This window comes from Lepisosteus platostomus, chromosome 15 (genome assembly GCF_059453375.1).
Source record: "Lepisosteus platostomus isolate fLepPlt1 chromosome 15, fLepPlt1.hap1, whole genome shotgun sequence".
Classification (NCBI taxonomy): Eukaryota; Metazoa; Chordata; class Actinopteri; order Semionotiformes; family Lepisosteidae; genus Lepisosteus; species Lepisosteus platostomus.
Window position 1 is genome coordinate 868,448 of NC_142625.1, and position 16,704 is coordinate 885,151.

The following is a 16,704-nucleotide window of genomic DNA, read 5'->3' on the forward strand; positions in this document are numbered from 1 at the left end:
GTAGTGATTGGTTAGCAGTACAAAGGGGGAATCGGGGCGTGGGTAAAGGGAAAGGGCGTGCAAAGAAAAAGACTGGGATGGGCCAGCAAGCAGTGGAGTTTACGAACTCCTTTGCAGGTTTACCGGTAGAGGAGCCAGCAGATGGAAGTGCATTAGAGGTGGTTGGGGAATCGTTAGAGGATGGGAATTTTGGGGAGAGTAGGAAAGTGGAGCAGACGGGAGGGGAGGAAGTGGTAGAGAGTTTGAAGGTTGATGAAAAGAAGGGGGAAACTGATTGTGAAATAAGTATTCAGGATGCAGAACTTGAGAAGGAGTGGAATCAGTGGTGGAAGGAAAGAGAGAGGCGTATCTACTCTACTTGGCCACAGGAAGGGAAGAGGAAGGGGTTTAAAGTGGAGAAAAGTACAGATGTTAAGCTGTCAGGAGATTTTGGGCAGAGTATGTACAAAAAGCGAATGATGGCTGTGACTCGTCATGTGGAGGCAAAATATAAGCAATTCCGATTTGAGTACGCAATTCAGGACAAGGAATTTATTGGGTTTCGTGTACTGGGGAAACCGAAAACGGATTGCAATGGTCCTTTCCGTGAATTCTGTGATACGATGTTTGAAGATGAAAGTCTGAGTGACATATCGGAAGATTCGGAAATGAATGATTTTGGGGAGTGATTGCTTGTAAGCGGAATTGAGTTTGGGGATGTAGTAGCGATTTGCATAAGGGGAGGGGATAAGTTAATGTGGGGTTTTGAGAAGAGTGATGGTTGATTTTGCTGTGTAATAGTTTTTTCTGGGATTTTTGATTTTTGAGTTTATGGGACTAGCGGAATTGAGTTTGGGGTTGTATTAGTGATTTGCATAAGGGGAGGGGATAAGTTAATGTGGGGTTTTGAGAAGAGTGATGATTGATTTTGCTGTGTAAATGTTTTTTTTTGGATTTTGGATCTTTGAGTTTCTGTGATTTTGGAATTTCTTTTGCATTTTGTAATAAAGAAAAAAAAAAAAAAAATCTGTTCTTATCAGTTTAATATCTGATACGTCCCCCATCGGGGGACCACATATTAAACGGATTTTTGGAACAGGGAGCTGGATCAGGAGCTTGCTCCGTCCTCTCCACGCATCGGCCCGGTATTGCAGCGCCTCCGGGAGCGGTGCACCACCTTCTCTCAGCGGTGAAAAGACAGACGTAGGTAGCTAGCTAGCTAGCGAGCGAGCGAGCGAGCAAGCGAAGTGGACTGGAGCTCCTTCTTCTCGGGTCTCGTCCCTCGTCCCCCATCTGTGTGTCTCTGTGTTCTGTCTCTCTCTCGCCCTCTCGGTTCCCGTGCTCCCTCTGTGCGCTTTCCCGCGTCTCGACTCTCTGGGCAAGCAGGCCGGCCCCCTTTTCGGCTCCCGTGCGTTTTCCCTCCAAAAAACTTAGGTTTTTCAGCCTTTTCCCAGGGAGGCAGGCGTGGCTTGCTTGCTTGCTTGCTTGCTTGCTTGCTTGCTTGCTTGCGTGTGTGTCCGTCCCCGTCCCTGCAGGCGGGCCCCTTTCGACAGCTGGGCGTTTTCCCTCCCAAAAACTTAGTATATCCACCTTTTCTTTCTTTTTTTTCGGCAGGCAGGCAGGCAGGCAGGCAGGCGTGTGTGTGTGCGCGCGCGTCCCCGTCCCTCCCTCCCTCCCGAGAGAGAGCTGCCCCTTGCCTCTGCCCGCAGGTGCTGGCGCTCGGCTTTGGCTTGCAGCCGGTTGGGCGCAGCTGCTGCCGGTGGGAGGGGCCTAAGCTAAGGAGGCCGGGCGGCTGGCGCCCCCTGCGGCTGCGGTCGTTGTCGGGCCGTTGACAGAAGATCAAAGAGCAGGGCCCCCGCCCGGGACTGGCAGGAAGGCAGGCGGGCAGGCAAGAGAGAGGGGGAGCAGAGTCCCGCGGCAGGCCTCTGGCTGCAGGGAGGCCGGCAGCTGCGCGGGTCCCGGGCTCCAGAGGAGTCGGCCTGCGCCACTGTGCGCCAGCGGAACGCCCGCGCGTCGGTCCGCGCCTTTGTGGGCATCGCTTCTCGGCCTTTTGGCTAAGATCAGAGTTCAAGTGGCTTGTCCGCAGTCCTCACAGATCTTAGTCCAGAGGGCCGGGAAGGCGTGGAGAAGGATGCTGTGACGGGAAGGAGTGGAGTGCTGTTTTGCTGGAGCCAGGAGATTTGAAGAAGCCGAGACGAGGATTCTGCAGTTGCTGTTGGTCGGAGCGAGAGGGCGACGGAGGTTTCCTGAGGGCTTGGAAGCGGTGCCGAGGTTTGGAGCCATGGAGCTGTTGGCGGGATACATCTGGGCGAGGAAGGAGCGACGGAAGGATTCATTTCGCTTCGTGCTGCGGAGACGAGATGGACCAGGAAGATGGACTCGAGATAAGTTTGTGACTTTGATTTTGGAAGAGGTTTTGGGTTTATGTTTACGGGACATTTTATGCTTACAAGACTTTTGTGAACGTGGTATTTTTGAGTTAACTTTAGTTTCTAGTGACTTGTGTTTTGAGTTATTGGGGAAGATTCAGGAGAAGAGAGAGGAGGCTCCGTTGAGCTTCTTCTCCGTGGACCCAATGTTTGCAGGGGATCTGAGGAAGATGACTGTGCATATTTCTGATCCGTTTGTTTCAGAAGAGGAAATTGTTGATTTTTTGCAACGCTTTGTGTTTCTGCATGGGGATGGACAGAGAGAACGGGATCCTAAAGGGGTTTGGACTGGGAAAAGGGTTTTTTGGATGAGACTGCGTTTTGGGGAAACTGTTGAAGCGGGGGTGATACACCCTCCACCGTTTTTTGAGATCGGGACAGGGGTGGGTTGTCTGTCCTATCCAGGACAGCCCTTGGTGTGCAGAAGATGTGGGAGATTGGGGCATTTTGCTGCACAATGTTCGACAGTGTTTTGTGGAAGATGTTTTGTTCAAGGTCATACAGTGAAAGAATGCAAGATTGGGGTTAAATGTTTTTCGTGTGGGGGATTGGGGCATTTATATAAAAATTGTGTGGTGAAGAGAGGGGGTGGTGAAGGTCACGAGGTGGAAGGGGAAGAAGGGCAGAGTTTGCAGGTGCGGGAAGAGATGGGTGGGCTTGGAAGTAAAGAGAGGGAGGAGGAAGAAGGACAGGGTGTTAAGGTGTCTGAGAGGGATTTAGTTGTAAGTGATAAATGTACGGCGGAGGATGAAGTGGAAGGTAATATAGGTGACAATTGTGAGGTTGGGAGGAGTGAAAATACGGTGACTGTGGTTGAGAGTTTAGTGGAATGTGAGTCTGAGAGCAAGTGTGATAAGGAGGTGACAAATGACATGGAAACAGAGAGCTTGGAAGTAGAGGAGGTGGGAAGGATGTGTAAAGGAGATTGTGCAGGGAATAAGGAGGAGTTTGGAAAAACGGGAATGGAGAAGGTTAAGGTAGGGGTGGAATCTGGTGAGGAAGGGGTGGAGGCGAAGGTTAGGGGTCAGGAGGAGGGTAAGGAGGTTGCACAAGGTGTGACGCAGGAAGCGGAGGATGTAGAAAGGAAGAGTACAGGAGAATGTGTGGGAAGCAGGGGGGAGAATGGAAAGGATGGGATAAGGGCAGATAAGGAAGGTGTAGTGAATGAGGTGTTTAGGAGTAGGGAGATTAGTGAGGTTAGGGAATTAGTTAAGGAGGGTGAGGGTGGGCGTATTAAGGGAGTTAAGGGTGAACATGTGGAGGTGGCGAAGGAGTGCATACAAGCAGAGAAGGCAAAAGTGGAAGTTGTGGAAAATAAAAAGGATGGTGGATGTGTGGGAAGTGTGAGAGTGAATGTCGGGAAAGTAATGAGGGAAAGTAAGGAAGCGGCAGTATTTAGAGATGGAGAGGCGAGAGAGAATGGTATGAGGGTGTTAGAGTCTAGAGCAGAGGAGGGAAGAGGTAGTGATATTAAAGATGAGGGATGGTATACTGGTGACTTTACAGATAGCGATGTGGAGAGGGAACATGCAGAATATGTGAAACGGTGTACGGAAGAATGGAAGAAGGGAGGGTACACTGATGGGAGGCCAAAAGCGCCATTGCAGGGGATTTCGTGGAACTTTGATTTTACAGGAAAGGTAAAGGAAATTGAATTGAATGAAGAGAACTTTCCACCCTTAGGGTCTGTAGGGGCCATGAAGGGGGAAAAAAGTAAAGCGGAATCAGTTTCAGCAAAAGGAGAGAGTAATGGTGGGGTTGGATGTGGAGGAGGGAGCAAAGGGGGCAACGATGGGAGACGGAAAATAATGCCCGCAAAGTATGGAAGAAAGGTAAATTTGTCCAAGGGTGGTAAAAATGGAGTAAAGTAAAGAGTTGTATGGGACATTATGTTAAAGTTTGGGAATTGAATGAGGGTTGTTTTGGGTTTGAGGGGTGTGGAGTATGGGAATAAATTGGAATTAAAAGAGGGATTGGTTGTTTTGCATAAGGGGTGGGATTATGTTAATAGATGGTTTGTATATGTTTGGTGTATTGGAGTATTGGATTTGGGGGTTTGAGTTATTTTGGTTTTAATGGTATTTGGTGTGAAGTAATTTGTATTTTTGTAATAAAAAAAAAAAAAAAAAAAAAAAAAATCTGTTCTTATCAGTTTAATATCTGATACGTCCCCCATCGGGGGACCACATATTAAACGGATTTTTGGAACAGGGAGCTGGATCAGGAGCTTGCTCCGTCCTCTCCACGCATCGGCCCGGTATTGCAGCGCCTCCGGGAGCGGTGCACCACCTTCTCTCAGCGGTGAAAAGACAGACGTAGGTAGCTAGCTAGCTAGCGAGCGAGCGAGCGAGCAAGCGAAGTGGACTGGAGCTCCTTCTTCTCGGGTCTCGTCCCTCGTCCCCCATCTGTGTGTCTCTGTGTTCTGTCTCTCTCTCGCCCTCTCGGTTCCCGTGCTCCCTCTGTGCGCTTTCCCGCGTCTCGACTCTCTGGGCAAGCAGGCCGGCCCCCTTTTCGGCTCCCGTGCGTTTTCCCTCCAAAAAACTTAGGTTTTTCAGCCTTTTCCCAGGGAGGCAGGCGTGGCTTGCTTGCTTGCTTGCTTGCTTGCTTGCTTGCTTGCTTGCGTGTGTGTCCGTCCCCGTCCCTGCAGGCGGGCCCCTTTCGACAGCTGGGCGTTTTCCCTCCCAAAAACTTAGTATATCCACCTTTTCTTTCTTTTTTTTCGGCAGGCAGGCAGGCAGGCAGGCAGGCGTGTGTGTGTGCGCGCGCGTCCCCGTCCCTCCCTCCCTCCCGAGAGAGAGCTGCCCCTTGCCTCTGCCCGCAGGTGCTGGCGCTCGGCTTTGGCTTGCAGCCGGTTGGGCGCAGCTGCTGCCGGTGGGAGGGGCCTAAGCTAAGGAGGCCGGGCGGCTGGCGCCCCCTGCGGCTGCGGTCGTTGTCGGGCCGTTGACAGAAGATCAAAGAGCAGGGCCCCCGCCCGGGACTGGCAGGAAGGCAGGCGGGCAGGCAAGAGAGAGGGGGAGCAGAGTCCCGCGGCAGGCCTCTGGCTGCAGGGAGGCCGGCAGCTGCGCGGGTCCCGGGCTCCAGAGGAGTCGGCCTGCGCCACTGTGCGCCAGCGGAACGCCCGCGCGTCGGTCCGCGCCTTTGTGGGCATCGCTTCTCGGCCTTTTGGCCAAGATCAGGGGAGAGATTGGTGGACTGCTATCCGGGCCTGCAGACGTTTGGATCGAAGGAGAAGGTTCGTTTTGCTGTTTCCTGTTTTTTGTTGGATGTGTTTTTTTTTTTGTAAGAAGGCTACGTTGAAGACCGGTGAGAAGAGCGTCGGAAGGTTGTTTTTTCCGCAATGGCCGAGGGCCAGGCCCACCCCGAGTGGGCCAACCAGGCTCCTCGGCTGAAATGGACTTTACGCTTTAAATGGGTGAGAGAGAAAGAAATGATGGGCAGATATGAGTTTGAATGCAAGATTTTATTTGGAATTTTGAATGCGATACCGGCTGAAGTGAAATGCCTACAAGGAAACAGGCCTTTTTGTTTTTTTGATGCTACGTTTAATAATGACCAGATTTATAAGAGAGTCTCTGGGAGATGTGAGGAGATGAAGAATAATGAATTGCTACAGGACTTTGCGATCTTGGGTCTGGCTCAGGACGATGTGAGATTTCTAATAGTGAACATGCATGACCCTTTCATTGGGGATGACATCATTACTGCTTACCTGTGGAGACACGTGGATGTCCTGGCAGGTCCCCAAATAATTGGTGATAGATTTCGGGTCTGGAATGGGAGACGCAGATATCAGGTGCGACTCAGGCGGAATGCTAGTAACCCGGATGGGTTTTCGCACCCCCCGTCGGCCTTTTCTATGGGTCAAAGCAAGGGTTATATATACTATCAGAATCAGCCTTCTTACTGTAGGAAATGTTGTTCCTTTGGACATATGGATAAGGACTGTACTGCCACCTCTTGTTCGAGGTGTGGAGCACGGGACCACACTAAGGGGAGATGTTATCAGAAAACTTGCTCTCTGTGTGGGAATGCAAATCATTTATATAGAGACTGTGTATGGAGAGACCCGGAGATGGCCAGGGAGCAAGAGAGAGGCTACCCAGATGCCGTTGAGGAGGCAACCGACTCGGAACAAGAAGGAGAGGAGGAAGAAGTAGGAGGAAAGGAAGGTAAACAAAATGAGAAGACAGAGGGAAACAAGAATGAAACGGTCGGGATAGGTGGAGGCAAAGAGATCGAGAGTGAGGGGATAGCAGAGGTGGATGTGAGTGAAGCATCAGATAATGGTTTGGACAGTAGCGGTAGCTTACCTGCTGGTCAGGTGGCTAGAGCCCTGGACTTGTTTGAGCCCCTGCCGCAAGAAGGCCTGGCGATGGATTTGGGTGATTTCGACATGGAAGGGAATGTGGCAGTCCAGAAAAGGCCAAGGGAGGATTCCGAAGAAGAGTCACCTGCGGGGGAGGAGAAGAAGGCCAAGGAGGATGCTCCTACAGAGGAGGATGTAGAAGAAGGCATGGTGATGGAATCCCCCCCAGAGCGGGAGGAAGTCGCAGCCTCGGTTTGGGGTCAGAAGGGGCTCCTGCCAAAAGGAAGGTTAAAGGAGTCGACTTACCTGCGCTGCGTTTCGGTGGATCCGAACGTGGTGCAGTCCCAGTCAGAGGAGGAAAGCTCAACACCTTATAGGACGACCGATACAAGTTCCTCGGAGACAGACAGCTCCGCAGAACCGGATGTAGATCCTGGAGGGAGAGATGGAGGGAGGTCAACATGACCTTCAAAATTTTAACTGTAAATGTTAGGGGACTGAAAAACAGGTCTAAAAGAATTGCTGTTTATAAAGTTTTGCGTGAATATAAGTTTGATATTTGTTTTTTACAGGAAGTGCATTTGGGTGGAAATACAGATGTGAAACGGTTTTCTAAAGACTGGGATTTGGGGAAGTCCTTTTGGTGTGTGGGGGGAGTACACTCTTCTGGGGTGGGTATATTATTTGGGAATAATCATATTGACATTACAGAAACTTATATGGTGCGGCCAGGGAGAATCCTTGTGGTGGATGGGGTATATTCAAATATAAAAATGAGATTTATAGTCGTCTACGCACCGGCGGATAGGACGTCAAGGGGGAGTTTTTTTTCCGAGCTAGTCCCCTGGTGTGTGACTAATAGAAAATTAGTGATTGCTGGCGACTTCAACGAAGATTTAAATAAAAGAACAGCAGGATCCTTAGAAATTAATAAACTGCTGAGGGATTTTGATTTATTTGATAGTTTCTGTCTTAAAGGGCCAGCAACAGGTGGGTTGGTTCCCCCAGTTACTTGGAGGAATGCAGCAGGGGCCGCTAAAAGACTGGATTATGTATTTCTGTCTCGAGGTTTGGTGATTGTTAAAGCCTCGGTCGTACCCTTTTATTTTTCCGATCATGAATTGTTGGTGGTGGAGGTGGAAGGGGTGGGGGTTAAGTTTGGTCCAGGTTACTGGAAATTAAATACAGCTGTACTGAATGAGGATGGCTACAAAGAGTTAATTAGGGATAAATGGTTTTTTTGGTTAGGACAGAAACAAGAGTGGCCATCGTTAATTGAATGGTGGGAGTATGTCAAGTGGCAGGTTAAGGAAATTTCAATTCGGTACTGTAAGTGTCGAAATCAAAGAAGGAATTTCGAAGTGAGGAGGCTTCAAAAAGTGTTGGAAAATATGTATGAGGAGACAAACAAAGGTGCAGATTTTAATTTCTCGAAAGCTCAGGAGTTAAAGGCGCGATTGAGAGAACTTTATCTTAGACAGTCCAGAGAGTTTCTAACCAGAGCTGGTATCGGCTTCCTGGATGGACAAGAAGAGGTCTCAGGCCTGCTTTTTAAATCGGTTAAAGCCAAGCGGGTTAAAAGAGCATTCGGGAGCTTGTTTACAGCAGAAGGGGACGTGGTAAGTACTCCGCATGAAATGTTGGAGGAAGCCGTAAAGTATTTTACTACGTACTTCAATAAGAGGGAAGGGGAGTCAGTAAAGGGGGTCGGTGGTTTGGAGTATATTGAGAAGAAGGTTAGTGCTGAGGAAAATAGGGCTTTAGTGATGCGCATGGATCTAGCCGAAGTTGAGGGGGCTACTCGGAGAATGAAGACAGGGAAAGTTCCGGGGGTTGATGGTATCCCGGTAGAATTTTATCTCACTTTCTGGGACTTGATAGGTCCATCGATGCTCGAAGTCTTTCAAGCAATTCTAGATGGGGGAACTTTGGGAGATACAATGGCACAGGGAGTTTTGTCTCTGTTATTTAAGAAAGGTGATCCTAAGAGGCTAGAAAATTGGAGGCCTATTCAATTGTTGTGTGTTGAATATAAAATCCTGGCAAAAATATTATGTGACAGGATAAGGAAAGTATTGCCATCAGTAATACAGCCGGATCAGACCTGTGGCGTGGCGGGTAGGTCCCTACACTGGAACCTCGGCCTGCTTAGAGATACCATTGCTTGGGCAGAAGACAGACATCAGTGTCTGATGATAGCTAGTCTAGATCAGGAGAAAGCATTTGATAGGGTGGATCATCAATGCTTATGGGATGTGTTGGATCGTTATGGGGTCAGCAGTTGCTTTATCTCTTGGCTGAAAGCCCTGTATGGAGGAGCTTCCACCAGAGTCAACATAAATGGTTTTATGAGTGAACCCTTCGACGTAAGAAAGGGTGTTAGACAAGGATGTCCGTTGTCTCCAATTCTATATGTAATCTATATAGAGCCACTATTAGAGTTGATAAGACGAGATAGAAAGGTTGAGGGTATAGTGATCCCGGGAAGCGGAGGCCTCCAAACCAAAGTGTTGGCCTACGCGGATGATATTGTTCTAACTTTGAGCTCTGACAGAAGCCTGTTAGTCGCCTTGGAGCTGATAGAAGTCTTCAACCAATGCACAGGTGCAAGACTAAATAGAAATAAGAGTAGTGTGCAGTATTTTGGTCCATGGAGTAACAGGGAGGAGGTGGTAGGAGGTCTGTCTCTGGAAATGAATTCCTTGAAAATATTAGGAGTGCAGTTTGATAGGGAAGGGACTGGAAGAAGGAATTGGGAGACTCGATTATCCCAGGTGAATAGTAAACTTGGTCTATGGAAGAAAAGATCATTGTCCTATTCAGGGAAGGTTTTGGTACTTAAAGGTGACATTCTACCAAGTCTTGTGCACATTGCAAAGGTTTTTCCTATGCCAGTTTGTTTTAGACGCTCTTTAACGAAAATGGTTTTTGACTTTGTATGGGGGGGTGGTTATGAATATGTGAAACGTCTAGATATGTACAGGAACATCAGTGAGGGGGGTAGAGAAGTTCCAGATCTGCCAATCAAACTAGACGCCATTTTTGTGGCTGACCTGTGTAAAGCAGTAGATGACAAGATCTTATACAAACATCAGTTTTTTGTGCGGTTGTGGTTCGCTTGGGTCGTCAGGCCCTCAGAAGTGTGGAGGAACGACGTTCCCAAGGCTGAAGTTTTACCGTGGTTCTATGAGCATGCGGCCGCATGGTTAAGGAAGTATGTAAAAGATGCAGACAGGTCAGTGATTGTCTCCCACAGGCTCTTATACAAGACGGCTAAGAGCAGTGAAAAAGGAACCAATGTTGTGGTTCCGACTGATGTGTGGAAAAGGGTGCAACCTAAGAGCCTGGATAACAGGCTCAAAGATTTAAACTGGATGTGTGTTTGGGGACGTCTGCCAGTGAGAGAGGTAATGCACAGACACAAGCTGGCTCGCTCAGCGATTTGCCCAAGACCTCTATGTGCAGAGGTAGAGTCCATTAGTCATGTGTTCTGGGGTTGCAGGATTGCGAAAGCAGTGTGGGGGCAGATGTCGGATCTATTTAACAAACTGGAACCGGGTTTTGTTCTATCTGGAGACAAAGTTCTTAGACGGTGGAGTAGGTCTTCGAGATCTGTGAGATGTGATCTTGTAATCTGGTTTGTAATCAGCATGGTTAAATTTGTGTTATGGGGATCGAGAAACAATTTGGTTAAACATGGTCATGTGGAAGGGGCTGGGGCAATATGTGCGAGGGTTCGTTTTGAGCTGCATAAGATGATGACAGCAGAGGTGCGTAGGTGGGGTTTTCATGCAGCCAAAGAGAAATGGAAACCATTGCTGGATTAAGGGGATGAGTTTGCCGATCGTGGATTGTGATGAATGATTTGTGATGTGGTTTTGTATTATATTGTATTGTTATAATAAATGTAAAAAAAAAAAAAAAAAAATCTGTTCTTATCAGTTTAATATCTGATACGTCCCCCATCGGGGGACCACATATTAAACGGATTTTTGGAACAGGGAGCTGGATCAGGAGCTTGCTCCGTCCTCTCCACGCATCGGCCCGGTATTGCAGCGCCTCCGGGAGCGGTGCACCACCTTCTCTCAGCGGTGAAAAGACAGACGTAGGTAGCTAGCTAGCTAGCGAGCGAGCGAGCGAGCAAGCGAAGTGGACTGGAGCTCCTTCTTCTCGGGTCTCGTCCCTCGTCCCCCATCTGTGTGTCTCTGTGTTCTGTCTCTCTCTCGCCCTCTCGGTTCCCGTGCTCCCTCTGTGCGCTTTCCCGCGTCTCGACTCTCTGGGCAAGCAGGCCGGCCCCCTTTTCGGCTCCCGTGCGTTTTCCCTCCAAAAAACTTAGGTTTTTCAGCCTTTTCCCAGGGAGGCAGGCGTGGCTTGCTTGCTTGCTTGCTTGCTTGCTTGCTTGCTTGCTTGCGTGTGTGTCCGTCCCCGTCCCTGCAGGCGGGCCCCTTTCGACAGCTGGGCGTTTTCCCTCCCAAAAACTTAGTATATCCACCTTTTCTTTCTTTTTTTTCGGCAGGCAGGCAGGCAGGCAGGCAGGCGTGTGTGTGTGCGCGCGCGTCCCCGTCCCTCCCTCCCTCCCGAGAGAGAGCTGCCCCTTGCCTCTGCCCGCAGGTGCTGGCGCTCGGCTTTGGCTTGCAGCCGGTTGGGCGCAGCTGCTGCCGGTGGGAGGGGCCTAAGCTAAGGAGGCCGGGCGGCTGGCGCCCCCTGCGGCTGCGGTCGTTGTCGGGCCGTTGACAGAAGATCAAAGAGCAGGGCCCCCGCCCGGGACTGGCAGGAAGGCAGGCGGGCAGGCAAGAGAGAGGGGGAGCAGAGTCCCGCGGCAGGCCTCTGGCTGCAGGGAGGCCGGCAGCTGCGCGGGTCCCGGGCTCCAGAGGAGTCGGCCTGCGCCACTGTGCGCCAGCGGAACGCCCGCGCGTCGGTCCGCGCCTTTGTGGGCATCGCTTCTCGGCCTTTTGGCCAAGATCAGGGGAGAGATTGGTGGACTGCTATCCGGGCCTGCAGACGTTTGGATCGAAGGAGAAGGTTCGTTTTGCTGTTTCCTGTTTTTTGTTGGATGTGTTTTTTTTTTTTTTTTTTGTAAGAAGGCTACGTTGAAGACCGGTGAGAAGAGCGTCGGAAGGTCGTTTTTTCCGCAATGGCCGAGGGCCAGGCCCACCCTGAGTGGGCCAACCAGGCTCCTCGGCTGAAATGGACTTTACGCTTTAAATGGGTGAGAGAGAAAGAAATGATGGGCAGATATGAGTTTGAGTGCAAGATTTTATTTGGAATTTTGAATGCGATACCGGCTGAAGTGAAATGCCTACAAGGAAACAGGCCTTTTTGTTTTTTTGATGCTACGTTTAATAATGACCAGATTTATAAGAGAGTCTCTGGGAGATGTGAGGAGATGAAGAACAATGAATTGCTACAGGACTTTGCGATCTTGGGTCTGGCTCAGGACGATGTGAGATTTCTAATAGTGAACATGCATGACCCTTTCATTGGGGATGACATCATTACTGCTTACCTGTGGAGACACGTGGATGTCCTGGCAGGTCCCCAAATAATTGGTGATAGATTTCGGGTCTGGAATGGGAGACGCAGATATCAGGTGCGACTCAGGCGGAATGCTAGTAACCCGGATGGGTTTTCGCACCCCCCGTCGGCCTTTTCTATGGGTCAAAGCAAGGGTTATATATATTATCAGAATCAGCCTTCTTACTGTAGGAAATGTTGTTCCTTTGGACATATGGATAAGGACTGTACTGCCACCTCTTGTTCGAGGTGTGGAGCACGGGACCACACTAAGGGGAGATGTTATCAGAAAACTTGCTCTCTGTGTGGGAATGCAAATCATTTATATAGAGACTGTGTATGGAGAGACCCGGAGATGGCCAGGGAGCAAGAGAGAGGCTTCCCAGATGCCGTTGAGGAGGCAACCGACTCGGAACAAGAAGGAGAGGAGGAAGAAGTAGGAGGAAAGGAAGGTAAACAAAATGAGAAGACAGAGGGAAACAAGAACGAAACGGTCGGGATAGGTGGAGGCAAAGAGATCGAGAGTGAGGGGATAGCAGAGGTGGATGTGAGTGAAGCATCAGATAATGGTTTGGACAGTAGCGGTAGCTTACCTGCTGGTCAGGTGGCTAGAGCCCTGGACTTGTTTGAGCCCCTGCCGCAAGAAGGCCTGGCGATGGATTTGGGTGATTTCGACATGGAAGGGAATGTGGCAGTCCAGAAAAGGCCAAGGGAGGATTCCGAAGAAGAGTCACCTGCGGGGGAGGAGAAGAAGGCCAAGGAGGATGCTCCTACAGAGGAGGATGTAGAAGAAGGCATGGTGATGGAATCCCCCCCAGAGCGGGAGGAAGCCGCACCCTCGGTTTGGGGTCAGAAGGGGCTCCTGCCAAAAGGAAGGTTAAAGGAGTCGACTTACCTGCGCTGCGTTTCGGTTGATCCGAACGTGGTGCAGTCCCAGTCAGAGGAGGAAAGTTCAACACCTTATAGGACGACTGATACAAGTTCCTCGGAGACAGACAGCTCTGCAGAACCGGATGTAGATCCTGGAGGGAGAGATGGAGGGAGGTCAACATGACCTTCAAAATTTTAACTGTAAATGTTAGAGGACTGAAAAACAGGTCTAAAAGAATTGCTGTGTATAAAGTTTTGCGTGAATATAAGTTTGATATTTGTTTTTTACAGGAAGTGCACTTGGGTGGAAATACAGATGTGAAGCGGTTTTCTAAAGACTGGGATTTGGGGAAGTCCTTTTGGTGTGTGGGGGGAGTACACTCTTCTGGGGTGGGTATATTATTTGGGAATAATCATATTGACATTACAGAAACTTATATGGTGCGGCCAGGGAGAATCCTTGTGGTGGATGGGGTATTTTCAAATATAAAAATGAGATTTATAGTCGTCTATGCACCGGCGGATAGGACGTCAAGGGGGAGTTTTTTTTCCGAGCTAGTCCCCTGGTGTGTGACTAATAGAAAATTAGTGATTGCTGGCGACTTCAACGAAGATTTAAATAAAAGAACAGCAGGATCCTTAGAAATTAATAAACTGCTGAGGGATTTTGATTTATTTGATAGTTTCTGTCTTAAAGGGCCAGCAACAGGTGGGTTGGTTCCCCCAGTTACTTGGAGGAATGCAGCAGGGGCCGGCAAAAGACTGGATTATGTATTTCTGTCTCGAGGTTTGGTTATTGTTAAAGCCTTGGTCGTACCCTTTTATTTTTCCGATCATGAACTGTTGGTGGTTGAGGTGGAAGGGGTGGGGGTTAAGTTTGGTCCAGGTTACTGGAAATTAAATACAGCTGTACTGAATGAGGATGGCTACAAAGAGTTAATTAGGGATAAATGGTTTTTTTGGTTAGGACAGAAACAAGAGTGGCCATCGTTAATTGAATGGTGGGAGTATGTCAAGTGGCAGGTTAAGGAAATTTCAATTCGGTACTGTAAGTGTCGAAATCAAAGAAGGAATTTTGAAGTGAGGAGGCTTCAAAAAGTGTTGGAAAATATGTATGAGGAGACAAATAAAGGTGCAGATTTTAATTTCTCGAAAGCCCAGGAGCTGAAGGCGCGATTGAGAGAACTTTATCTTAGACAGTCCAGAGAGTTTTTAACCAGAGCTGGTATCGGCTTCCTGGATGGACAAGAAGAGGTCTCAGGCCTGCTTTTTAAATCGGTTAAAGCCAAGCGGGTTAAAAGAGCATTCGGGAGCTTGTTTACAGCAGAAGGGGACGTGGTAAGTACTCCGCATGAAATGTTGGAGGAAGCCGTAAAGTATTTTACTACGTACTTCAATAAGAGGGAAGGGGAGTCAGTAAAGGGGGTCGGTGGTTTGGAGTATATTGAGAAGAAGGTTAGTGCTGAGGAAAATAGGGCTTTAGTGATGCGCATGGATCTAGCCGAAGTTGAGGGGGCTACTCGGAGAATGAAGACAGGGAAAGTTCCGGGGGTTGATGGTATACCGGTAGAATTTTATCTCACTTTCTGGGACTTGATAGGTCCATCGATGCTCGAAGTCTTTCAAGCAATTCTAGATGGGGGAACTTTGGGAGATACAATGGCACAGGGAGTTTTGTCTCTGTTATTTAAGAAAGGTGATCCTAAGAGGCTAGAAAATTGGAGGCCTATTCAATTGTTGTGTGTTGAATATAAAATCCTGGCAAAAATATTATGTGACAGGATAAGGAAAGTATTGCCATCAGTAATACAGCCGGATCAGACCTGTGGCGTGGCGGGTAGGTCCCTACACTGGAACCTCGGCCTGCTTAGAGATACCATTGCTTGGGCAGAAGACAGACATCAGTGTCTGATGATAGCTAGTCTAGATCAGGAGAAAGCATTTGATAGGGTGGATCATCAATGCTTATGGGATGTGTTGGATCGTTATGGGGTCAGCAGTTGCTTTATCTCTTGGCTGAAAGCCCTGTATGGAGGAGCTTCCACCAGAGTCAACATAAATGGTTTTATGAGTGAACCCTTCGACGTAAGAAAGGGTGTTAGACAAGGATGTCCGTTGTCTCCAATTCTATATGTAATCTATATAGAGCCACTATTAGAGTTGATAAGACGAGATAGAAAGGTTGAGGGTATAGTGATCCCGGGAAGCGGAGGCCTCCAAACCAAAGTGTTGGCCTACGCGGATGATATTGTTCTAACTTTGAGCTCTGACAGAAGCCTGTTAGTCGCCTTGGAGCTGATAGAAGTCTTCAACCAATGCACAGGTGCAAGACTAAATAGAAATAAGAGTAGTGTGCAGTATTTTGGTCCATGGAGTAACAGGGATGAGGTGGTAGGAGGTCTGTCTCTGGAAATGAATTCCTTGAAAATATTAGGAGTGCAGTTTGATAGGGAAGGGACTGGAAGAAGGAATTGGGAGACTCGATTATCCCAGGTGAATAGTAAACTTGGTCTATGGAAGAAAAGATCATTGTCCTATTCAGGGAAGGTTTTGGTACTTAAAGGTGACATTCTACCAAGTCTTGTGCACATTGCAAAGGTTTTTCCTATGCCAGTTTGTTTTAGACGCTCTTTAACGAAGATGGTTTTTGACTTTGTATGGGGGGGTGGTTATGAATATGTGAAACGTCTAGATATGTACAGGAACATCAGTGAGGGGGGTAGAGAAGTTCCAGATCTGCCAATCAAACTAGACGCCATTTTTGTGGCTGACCTGTGTAAAGCAGTAGATGACAAGATCTTATACAAACATCAGTTTTTTGTGCGGTTGTGGTTCGCTTGGGTCGTCAGGCCCTCAGAAGTGTGGAGGAACGACGTTCCCAAGGCTGAAGTTTTACCGTGGTTCTATGAGCATGCGGCCGCATGGTTAAGGAAGTATGTAAAAGATGCAGACAGGTCAGTGATTGTCTCCCACAGGCTCTTATACAAGACGGCTAAGAGCAGTGAAAAAGGAACCAATGTTGTGGTTCCGACTGACGTGTGGAAAAGGGTGCAACCTAAGAGCCTGGATAACAGGCTCAAAGATTTAAACTGGATGTGTGTTTGGGGACGTCTGCCAGTGAGAGAGGTAATGCACAGACACAAGCTGGCTCGCTCAGCGATTTGCCCAAGACCTCTATGTGCAGAGGTAGAGTCCATTAGTCATGTGTTCTGGGGTTGCAGGATTGCGAAAGCAGTGTGGGGGCAGATGTCGGATCTATTTAACAAACTGGAACCGGGTTTTGTTCTATCTGGAGACAAAGTTCTTAGACGGTGGAGTAGGTCTTCGAGATCTGTGAGATGTGATCTTGTAATCTGGTTTGTAATCAGCATGGTTAAATTTGTGTTATGGGGATCGAGAAACAATTTGGTTAAACATGGTCATGTGGAAGGGGCTGGGGCAATATGTGCGAGGGTTCGTTTTGAGCTGCATAAGATGATGACAGCAGAGGTGCGTAGGTGGGGTTTTCATGCAGCCAAAGAGAAATGGAAACCATTGCTGGATTAAGGGGATGAGTTTGCCGATCGTGGATTGTGATGAATGATTTGTGATGTGGTTTTGTATTGT

The 16,704-nt window shown here is 48.7% G+C and overlaps 3 non-coding genes across 3 annotated transcripts; all 3 read left to right on the top strand.

Annotated features, from left to right (window-relative positions):
* Positions 1–964: 964 nt before the first annotated feature.
* LOC148647472 (U2 spliceosomal RNA) lies at positions 965–1,158 on the top strand. The gene has a single exon (XR_015926889.1). It is a non-coding gene; the product is annotated as a U2 spliceosomal RNA (small nuclear RNA).
* Positions 1,159–4,504: 3,346 nt separating this feature from the next.
* LOC148647473 (U2 spliceosomal RNA) lies at positions 4,505–4,699 on the top strand. The gene has a single exon (XR_015927093.1). It is a non-coding gene; the product is annotated as a U2 spliceosomal RNA (small nuclear RNA).
* Positions 4,700–10,601: 5,902 nt separating this feature from the next.
* On the top strand, positions 10,602–10,795 carry LOC148647474 (U2 spliceosomal RNA). Its single transcript, XR_015927127.1, has one exon. It is a non-coding gene; the product is annotated as a U2 spliceosomal RNA (small nuclear RNA).
* The last annotated feature ends 5,909 nt before the right edge of the window (positions 10,796–16,704 follow it).